Source organism: Oncorhynchus mykiss, chromosome 1 (assembly GCF_057628025.1).
Source record: "Oncorhynchus mykiss isolate SJ-2025 chromosome 1, ASM5762802v1, whole genome shotgun sequence".
Taxonomy (NCBI): domain Eukaryota; kingdom Metazoa; phylum Chordata; class Actinopteri; order Salmoniformes; family Salmonidae; genus Oncorhynchus; species Oncorhynchus mykiss.
The window spans coordinates 80,747,177-80,758,086 of NC_143022.1; the positions used below are offsets into that span (position 1 = coordinate 80,747,177).

The 10,910-nt window shown below is 41.8% G+C and overlaps 1 long non-coding RNA gene across 1 annotated transcript; it reads left to right on the plus strand.

Annotated features, from left to right (window-relative positions):
- The first annotated feature begins 4,052 nt into the window (after positions 1-4,052).
- LOC110532710 (uncharacterized) lies at positions 4,053-9,943 on the plus strand. The gene is made up of 4 exons (XR_016483116.1): positions 4,053-5,532; positions 5,736-5,876; positions 6,519-6,591; positions 7,388-9,943. It is a non-coding gene; the product is annotated as an uncharacterized LOC110532710 (long non-coding RNA).
- The last annotated feature ends 967 nt before the right edge of the window (positions 9,944-10,910 follow it).

A 10,910-nucleotide genomic window follows, 5' to 3' on the forward strand; every position in this document is an offset into this window, starting at 1 on the left:
GACCCTCTATTTCTGAAACTATCCGCCGCCATTGTCTCAACCCCTATTACCAGCCTGTTCAACCTCTCTTTCATATCGTCTGAGATCCCCCAAGGACTGGAAAGCTGCCGCAGTCATCCCCCTCTTCAAAGGGGGAGACACCCTGGACCCAAACTGTTACAGACCTATATCCATCCTGCCCTGCCTATCTAAGGTCTTCGAAAGCCAAGTCAACAAACAGGTCACTGACCATCTCGAATCTCACCGTACCTTCTCCGCTGTGCAATCTGGTTTCCGAGCCGGTCACGGGTGCACCTCAGCCACGCTCAAGGTACTAAACGATATCATAACCGCCATCGATAAAAGACAGTACTGTGCAGCCGTCTTCATCGACCTGGCCAAGGCTTTCGACTCTGTCAATCACCATATTCTTATCGGCAGACTCAGTAGCCTCGGTTTTTCTAATGACTGCCTTGCCTGGTTCACCAACTACTTTGCAGACAGAGTTCAGTGTGTCAAATCGGAGGGCCTGTTGTCCGGTCCTCTGGCAGCCACAGGGTTAAATTCTCGGGTCGACTCTTTTCTCTATATATCAATGATGTTGCTCTTGCTGCGGGCGATTCCCTGATCCACCTCTACGCAGACGACACCATTCTGTATACTTCCGGCCCTTCCTTCGACACAGTGCTATCTAACCTCCAAACGAGCTTCAACGCCATACAACACTCCTTCCGTGGCCTCCAACTGCTCTTAAACGCTAGTACAACCAAATGCATACTTTTCAACCGTTCGCTGCCTGTACCCGCACGCCGACTAGCATCACCACCCTGGATGGTTCCGACCTAGAATATGTGGACATCTATAAGTACCTAGGTGTCTGGCTAGACTGTAAACTCTCCTTCCAGACTCATATCAAACATCTCCAATCTAAAATCAAATCTAGAGTCGGCTTTCTATTCCGCAACAAAGCCTCCTTCACTCACGCCGCCAAACTTACCCTAGTAAAACTGACTATCCTACCGATCCTCGACTTCGGCGATGTCATTTACGAAATAGCTTCCAATACTCTACTCAGTTTATCACAGTGCCATCCGTTTTGTTACTAAAGCACCTTATACCACCCACCACTGCAACCTGTATGCTCTAGTCGGCTGGCCCTCGCTACATATTCGTCGCCAGACCCACTGGCTCCAGGTCATCTACAAGTCCATGCTAGGTAAAGCTCCGCCTTATCTCAGTTCACTGGTCACGATGGCAACACCCACCCGTACACCTGCTGGAGCGCGTGCTATCTCACTGATCATCCCTAAAGCCAACACCTCATTTGGCCGCCTTTCGTTCCAGTTCTCTGCTGCCTGTGACTGGAACTTATTGCAAAAATCGCTGAAGTTGGAGACTTATCTCCCTCACCAACTTCAAACATCTGCTATCTGAGCAGCTAACCGGTCGCTGCTGCTGTACATAGTCTATTGGTAAATAGCCCACCCAATTTACCTACCTCATCCCCATAATGTTTATTTATTTACTTTTCTGCTCTTTTGCACACCAGTATCTCTACCTGTACATGACCATCTGTTCATTAATCACTCCAGTGTTAATCTGCAAAATTTTAATTATTTGCCTACCTCATGCCTTTTGCACACAATGTATATAGACTTTTTTCCCTCTTTTTTCCTACTGTGTTATTGACTTGTTAATTGTTTACTCCATGTGTAACTCTGTGTTGCTGTCTGTTCACACTGCTATGCTTTATCTTGGCCAGGTCGCAGTTGTAAATGAGAACTTGTTCTCAACTAGCCAACCTGGTTAAATAAAGGTCAAATAAATAAAAATGTTTATGTAATTGCTAAAATATACTCAAGCACTATTTTCTTGTTTAAAAAATATATATATTTACAGATAGCCAGGGGTACACTTCAAAACTCACACATAATTAACAAAGAAATCATGTGTTTAGTGAGTCCGGCAGATCAGAGGCAGTAGAGATGACCAAGGAATTTATCTTGATAAGCATTCAAAATGTAACAAGTATTATTGGGTGTCAGGGAAATTGTATGTAGTGAGAAGTACATTATTTTCTTTAGAAATGTATTGAAGTAAAAGTAGTCAAAAATATAAATACTAAAGTACAGAAACTAATTGAGTAGTACTTTAAAGTATTTTTACTTAAGTACTTTACACCCTTTACACCCTACTTAAGTACTTTACATCCTTCCTAACTCAGTTGCTGGAGAGGAAGAAAGTGGTCAGGGATATCACCATGAGGCCAATGGTGATTTTAAAACAGTTAAAGAGTTTAATGGTTGTGATATGAGAGAACTGGGGATGGATCAACAACATTGTAGTTACTTCAAAATACTAACCTACAAAGAAAGAAGCTTGTACAGAGTTATAACAATATTCCAAAACATGAATCCTGTTTGCAAAGGCACTTTGTTAATACTGCAAAAAAAGGACATTCACTTTTTGTCCTGAATCCAACACAGCACATCCCTGAGTACCACTCTTCATATTTTGGTTGTGGCTGCATCATGTTATGGGTATTCTTGTCATCGGCAAGGTCTAGGGAGTTTAAAAAAAATAAATACACGGAATACAGCTATACGCACATGCACAATCCTAGAGGAAAACTTTCCAACAGACACAGGGAGATCAATTCACCTTTCAACAGGACAATAACCCAAAACACAAGGCCAAATCTACACTGGAGTTGCTTACCAATACGACACTGAATGTTCCCGAGTGGTCTAGTTACAGTTTTGACGTAAATTGGCTTAAATCTATGACAAGGCTTCAAAATGGCAGTCTTCCAATGATCAACAATTAACTTGACAGTGCTAGAATTTTTTTTTATATTATAATGGGCAAATATTATACAATCCAAGTGTGCAAGGCTCTAAGAGACTTACCCCCAAAAGACTCACAGCTGTAATCGCCGCCAAAGGTGCTTCTACAAAGTATTGACTCGGGTGCGAATAGTTTTGTAAATTAGACTTCTATATTTCATTTTACAATAAATTTGTACAAACTTCTAAAAACATGTTTTCACTTTCATTATGCAGTATTGTGTGTAGATGGGTGAGAGAAAAAATATAGTTTAATCCATTTTGAATTCAGGCTGTAACACAACAAAATGTGTAATAAGTCAAGGGGTATGAATACTTTCTAAAGCATTGTATGTTATTTTCAGGTATACTGGCTCTGGTAGCCAAAACAAAGTACTCCATCTAAACGAATCAATTCTCAATTGCAACAGATTCATAAAGCCCTTTACTTTCATATCCCATCAAAATAATTTCACAAATGCAAAATACACACTTACTGTCCACTGTTTCAACCGGCTTTATCACAGTTAGAGCCGACAGTTTTCAGTGACAACACGTTTCTGGAGGCTTTATTCTGTTACACGCAGGTGTTCGGAGCATTCTAGATGGCTAATTAGCACAAGTGGTTCCTCTGTCTTCAGTCTGTCTTCTGTAAGCATGCACTGTAACATGGAGATATGGCCGCGAGGGAACACTAACCCTATAAAGGTGTGTATCAGTTTAACTGTATGTATTAAAAAAAAGATTTCTCGCTGATATGAAAGACAAGGTCTTTATGTTTCCAAAACCGTGCCGCAAGTGGTGCATGTCAATGTTCAGGCCGAGCCTATGGGGCTCTTAACAAAACTCCCCCGTACAGAAGACGCCTTTGTCCAATGACTCTTATGTGTGATGTAATGGAATTGCGAGTCATGACTCATGATCAAGGGCTGATCCTATCAAAACCCAAACTCTTAAGATTGTAGTTTGTTTTTGTTGTCAATCTAAGTGTTTGTAAACAAACAATGTGTGCTGTGGATCTAAAATGTTTTTAAAACCACCATGCCAAATTCATAGACTGTCAGTCTGTTCAGAGGATTTGAGCCCATCCCTTAGTTAACCCCACAAAGTGGCAGCTCAAGCTGTTGAATTGCTGAATATGTGAAAGGTAAATGCAAGCACCAGATAACTAAATACCAGTGATGGATAGATCACTTGGCTAGCTAGGCCTGTATTACTTGCTTGACACTCAGCTTGGTTTTGTTTTCCAGGTGTGTATGGCATGCCAGTGCATGCTCATTGCTTGTGTTGGAGCTGTACCAGAATACCACATTGAACAAGGTGACTACACCAACCATGAGGAGCTCATCAAACACGTTACATTTACAGAGGACGTCAACTCTATCGTCACGATAGAGAGAGGCCACTGTTCATGATTCAATGGGAACTGTGCTGTGCTTGAGAATGTAGTGTCATTCACACTTGTATGGAATTGAACATATTTCCAAATACTCTAGACGCTGGAAAATATATGAATGACGTCTTCCAGTCTCTGTCCTTCCTTTCTCTTAGTGGTTCCTTATAAACCAACAGGTCAGTTTGGCAGGCTCTTTGTTCTTCGCTGGGGTCTTGGTTGGTAATGTTTGTTTGGACCCCTCTCTGACAAGATTGAAAGGAAACCAGTCTTCCTAACAGGTGAGGAGAATGACGCTCACAACTTTACATATTATGATCATAATCCATATCCTATGAAGTAGTTGACAGGCTAATATGATGTAGTCTGCTTTTCAGCCCAGCTAATAGTAGTGTCACTGGTAAAAATCTCAGAGATATGGTTAGGCCTCATCATTCATCATAAAAAAACAACAACAATTGGCCGTAGACTGCTAGTGCGTTGATAATATGCTCTTCTACTGACTTTCTGTTTGATTGACCCACTGTTTCTCTCTCTCTCTGCTTCTCTCTCGGTCTCTCTCTCTCCCAGCTCTGTTCTTCGATGTTTTGTTTTGGTTATGCCACAGCCTTTGCTCCCAGCTATGAGGCGTTTGCGTTGTCCTGCCTGCTAATGGGTCAAATGAATGGGGGAATGTCCCTCGTCTGTTTCGTGCTTACTCAGGAGTATGTGGGCAAGGCCTACTGGGCCATGACAGGTACAAATAATCATCATGACACTGACAGATGTTTGTCAGACACAGCTACAGTAACGGAGGAGGGTGGGACTAGGATTCGACAAGGGTAAATCGTAGTAAAGAAGAGTCAGAGGGAACAAAGTGAAATAAGATGGTGGTCTGGCACTATTGGAAAGTGTTTTGTCCCAACTATTTCAATTTAGTTTTTGGTGTTTGTGTTTTTCAGGGACCTTGCTAATATGACCTTTGCATTAAAGGATTGACTGACACCTTTCCCAATACATTTGACCCCATATGTGAGACTGCAGTTTGCTGATAGAACAAATGGCAAGATGCCCATTTTGTCACCTGTCTTTGTCTTGTTCCTGTTTTTCGGGCTGAGGCAGGACTCTCCCGGAGTCTCCCCGCTGGCTGTATTCCCGTGATTACACGGAGCAGGCGGAGGAGGTTCTGCAGTACATGGCCGTGCGGAATGGGAACGGCAACGCCACAGCCAAAGTGAAGCTCCGCAGGTGTCCTGGCTTCGTCAAGATGTAACTAGGACAACGATGGCCCTGGTCTCCTCGGTCTCGTCACCCACCTAGTGCTCCGCTGGAGGACCGTGGTGTCATGTATGTCTGGTGAGCATACAGACCATAACCTGAACCACTGGGAAACCACAAAGGGACTCGCTTTTTACCATGTCATTAACATGCACATGGACAGTGTCAACAGCTCACAATGATGCTTTTCAGTTCAGTATACATCGTTTTAAAGACCTTTCACACTGAAGACGGCAAACACGAATGACCATAAATTGATGCTGTCTCTGGATGTGCTCTAGGTATTCCTGCAGCCTGGTGTACAATGGGCTCATCGTGAATGCCAGTGAGGACGATGGGAACCGCTACTTCAGTGTTGTCATGTATGGATTGGTGGAGCTCCCGGCCTACCCTCTCTGTATCTATTTCATATACAAGCAGTGGTAAGATTCTCACCACCTGTCATGATATCCTATGAATTGAAGTGTGTCAGTGGTGCACTGAATAAATGTCTTGTTTTGTGGTTAAAAATAAAAAACGTTTAATTGTAATAGTTTCACAAGACTGTTATTCTCATCACACCTGTGCTAGACAGTTAGAATGTATGCTTGTTTTTAGGTCTGGGAGAAGGAAAACATGGCTAGCTTTCTGGGGTTATATCTATGCACTATGTTAATCCCAGTAAACGCTGGTAAGGGCATCCCATCTACAGTCTGGCAGAATATACATTTTTATTCATAATGTGTTTTTTTAAAGCTTTGTTACCCTGTCTTTATTATTTAGGGACTGTGTTCAATGCTACCTCTTTAGATTTTCTTTTTAGGAAAGCTGTTGGTCAGTGCGTCAGTGTGCGTCTACGCTACTGAACTGTAACCCACTGTTATAAAGTGAGTGCAGTGCAGACAGAGCCCACTAACAGATCCCACAAAATTACTTTTATATAGTACAGTAGAGGGCGCTGTTTTTTAATTTTGGCTTCAATGAACTTCTGCATTTCAATTGAAGTTCTCGAAATGCAATATGTTTTTGTACAGTATGTTGAAGAGGTACTTAAGAAAACGTTCTTTGCTTTTTCTTGATGTCAGGAACGCTGGTCTTGGGGTCTGCTCAATGTCCTGCTGAGTCGGAGGGATCCTGGCCCCTCTTTTGCCCTCTACGGTACGTCGGCAGAATATAATTAATATGATGATGGACAAAGAAATCATCAAGATTGTAGTTTATCAAGTACAAGGACCACTTTGGGCTTTCTGTAAGTGTTGAAAATGTGGTATATAGAAGTTTTGTTTTGCCTTCTGTCAGATTGTATGGTATTCACTTGAGCCCCTGAAGCTCGTGCTGCACTTGGTTTGCGGGCAGTTGATAGCCTAGCGGTTAAGAGCGTAGGGACAGTAACCGAAAGGTCTCCGGTTCGAATCCCCAAACCATATTGGGTTAGTTACGGCCCTAGCCTCGGATGCCGGGCTTCTCACGTAGTTTGAAGACCTGGGGAAGTTCTCCTCAGGAAAAAGATAAAAAGGAGTGGAGTATGGCAGGGCTTGCCCACAAAACCAATTACATATTTACATATTTTGTATCGGTGGAGCGCCGAACAGGGTTTGTGTTTCTGAAATGTTTTCTGATTTTCAACAGGCTAGCAAGCATAAGATACAAAACTAATGTCGCAAAGACTACAAAAACATTGGCTGACACGGTAAGAAAAGAGACACAGACAAAATCAAGAGAAAAAGGAAATGCCTCTCCTGAGGGGGAATGTAATTTCTACTCAGAGCCAATCAAATACAAGCGCTGAAAACAATACTGAAGTTCTCCAGAATTCCAATAGTCGAGACAGGACGAGAAGGATGGTCAAGCATGACTAGTTACGCCCTATCCAAATGTACATTTACAATGCTCTTAAAAAGAACAATGCTTAACATTCTGTATCTTGGGGGTTGGTTTGTGTTCCCTTTTACAGACACTTTGTTTGAAGAGGACCAATTGAAAACAAGCCACAAACTAAATCAGTGACTATTGTGGAAGGACCACCAGAGGGCAGGCTGGGCTCACGGATAGTAGCCCAACAAGGCATGGGAGACAAGGTAACCAGAGGCAATTAAGCACAGCTGAAGGTACTAATGACATACTCTCCTTCCCCTATAAGAGAGAGAATGGAACCAGCAGAGAGGGAAGGGGAAAACTATCTCTGGAAGATGGCCACCGAGCGAGAGGAGCTATCCAGGAAGAACCACTAAGACGGTGACAAGCCTGTGACTTTTTGTTGTAGATTAAAGATAATCCTATTATGTTCTTGTTTCATCTGGAGAAGATGATGTATGTTTTTCCTTGGAAGATTTTCATTGATTATGTTGGAGTGTTTGTGTTGACCAAATGCCCTCAATAGAGAACTGTGTTCAATCAAGAAAACCTACTCCTGACTCGTTTATTCCACCTTCCCGCTTTAGAGTGACGCCCAATCACTTGGTCCGCTCACACTATGAACGAGAAAACAATCTGACGAGAGGGGCTATCGAAGCCTGTTCACACACAAGTGCTTTCTCACATCAAATCAGATGTCCTCTTGTTTCCATGGTGAAGCAAGGACAGGGCTAGCTACATGCCCATGATGGATGGTGGACCATTTTACAGGGAACAGCACACATGTTTTGAATCTTTTCATGTTATTTTGTTTCTGTGTGGGGGTTGTGTGATACGTTTTGTACTGTACAATGAAATGTGAAGTGCCTTCTAAAATCGCTGTTTGGCAATGTAGATAATGTCAAATGGGATTATAAAGTAACAATGAATCATTTGATATCAAATGGAAGAGAATTACAATTACTGTCAAAGGTTCTCCGTTTCTAACAATTTGAAGCCTGTAGTTTAAATGGTGTGTTTCATGATGTTGGGTGATTAGGCCTGGCTCGCAGTCAGTTTCAATTCATCCCAAAGTTGTGTTCGATGGGGTTGAGGTCAGGGCTCTGTGCAGGTCAGTCAAGTTCTTCCACACCGATCTCGACAAACCATTTCAGTATGGACCTCGCTTTGTGCACAGGGGGCATTCTCATGCTGGAACAGGAAAGGGCCTTCCCCAAACTGTTGCCACAAAGTTGGAAGCACAGAATTGTCTAGAATGTGATTGTATGCTGTAGCTGCTGCTATTTGCATTGAGAATACAGATTATGTAGTAAGTGTGTATATATATTTTCACACAGGCAGCCCAATTCTGGTCTTTTGAACAATCACATCAGATCTTTTTCAGAGCTGATCTGATTGGTCAAAACACCAATTAGTGGGAAAAAATATTGGAATCGGGCTGCCTGTCTAAACACAGCGAAAATGTGAATGGTTTGTTCAGTATTCTAATGTGTACAGTATTCTAGTACACCCCCCAAGTCATTGGTTTACGTTGTGCTCCAAGGTGATGCCAGAGCTATAATTGTGATTGTTAACATGACAGCAAGTAGAACAGTGGTGTGTGTGTAATACGGGTAACTGCCAAAATATAGGGAACACCAACATAAAGTGTCTTCATGGGCCACCAAGAGCCAGAACATCTTCAAAACACCAGTACAAGTGTCTGGAACTCAATTGGAGGGATACGACATCGTTCTTCCACGAGAAATTCTATAATTTAGTGTTTTGTTAATGATGGTGGAAAACGCTGTCTTAGGTGCCGCTCCAGAATCTCCCATAAGTGTTCAGTTGGGATTGCATATGGTTTACATCGTTTTCATGCTCATCTGACCACTCGCGCCCTGTGGATGGGGTCATTGCCATCCTATTGGGGCCTAGCCATGGTAGCCAAAATAATGGCCTACCCAGCGTTTATATACAGTACATGACCCTAAGCATGAGGGGATGTTAATTGGCTAAGTAACTCAGGAACAACACCCGTGTGGAAGCACCTGCTTTCTATATACTTTGTATCCTTAATTTACTCGTGTTTCCATTCATTTGGAAGTTACCTATATATTTATGAGAATGACTTGAACATGATCATAAATTACACAAACCTGCACAGTGTTTATGCCCTTCAAAATTACGCGATGAAATTTCTCTTCTATTAAAGCAAAATGTGTTACACTGTAACAGGGTGTATTGTAATGTTAATGGTCACTAATGTATTACTTTTTTATTTTGAGGGGGGGGGGGGGGGGGGCATTGTAATGTTTTATAGCTATATAAATGATGTTGAATAAAAGTGATATATTGATACCAGAGGGCGCTCTAGTAACAGTCACTGCTATTGTCAGGGGTTTGTGTCACCATTGACGCAGACAGGAGAGGCCCAGTTCAACCATATCGCCCAGAAGCTGTCTCATCAAAGACTGAGAAGTAACCGCATAATGTTTTTCCCCATCATTTATAATTATGCCTTATGGCAGAGTTGGCCCATACCACCGGTTCAACAAGTAGTTGGAGCGAGTTGAAGAGTTTAAACTGTAATCATTGTTTTCATTATATACCTCTGACACTGTGCTTGCCAGCACAGAAATCCCCTTTTGAAGTAAATAAACAGTCTTCAACAAAAGTTTGTTGAAAATGTCTTGAATATACTGTATATAGAATGATTATAAATGACGTGAGGTCAGCTTAATATCAAGCTCACAACCACAAAGGTTGGATTCACTTCAATTGCTAGAGTGTACATCCTAATGCAAGCTCAAGTGCTTATTCTACTTACATAAAGTAACTCTTGTGGTCTGCTACCATCATTATTTTATGACTGAGCTTGAGGTTACTGCCCACCACTGATTTGAGGTCATGGAATTGCTGCACCTCACACTGAACAGCATATTGTGTGACAAATCGATTTGTCACACAATTGCTCTTGCTGCAGCATATTTTTGTGGATGGGTGAAAGAACGCAAAGCAGAGAGGTAGATAGCACACATGATGTGGCTGGGTGAGGTTACTTCCATTCCCTGTCTAATTAGAAGCCAATTTAAAGGCATGTCAGATGATTCAGCTGAATGGTTGTATAAACTAAATAACAAACAGGAAAGTCTGAAGCCGCAAGGTGATTTCATTATTCAAACTGGCACTGGAGACTGGGTAAACACACAAAATATTGTTCACACACTTGCCCACATACACACTCAAATAAAAAGTTAAGGAACTGGTCAGATAACTAACCCAAACCCCAATTTGTCACTTAACACTCAAAAATAAGCATTTTCCAACAGTATAAATACTGTATCTTGATATTTATAGTTACAGTGCATTCGGAAAGTATTCAGACCCCTTAACTTTTTCCATACATTACAGCCTTATTCTAAAATGGATTAAAATGTTTTTTCCCCCTCATCAATCAACACACAATAGCCCATAACAACAAAGCTATAACAGGTTTTTAAAAGTTTTGCAAATGTATTAAAAATAGAAAACTGAAATATCACATTTACATAAGTATTCAGACCCTTTACTCAGTACTTTGTTGATGCACCTTTGGCAGCGATTACAGCCTTGAGTCTTCTTGGGTATGACGCTACAAGCTT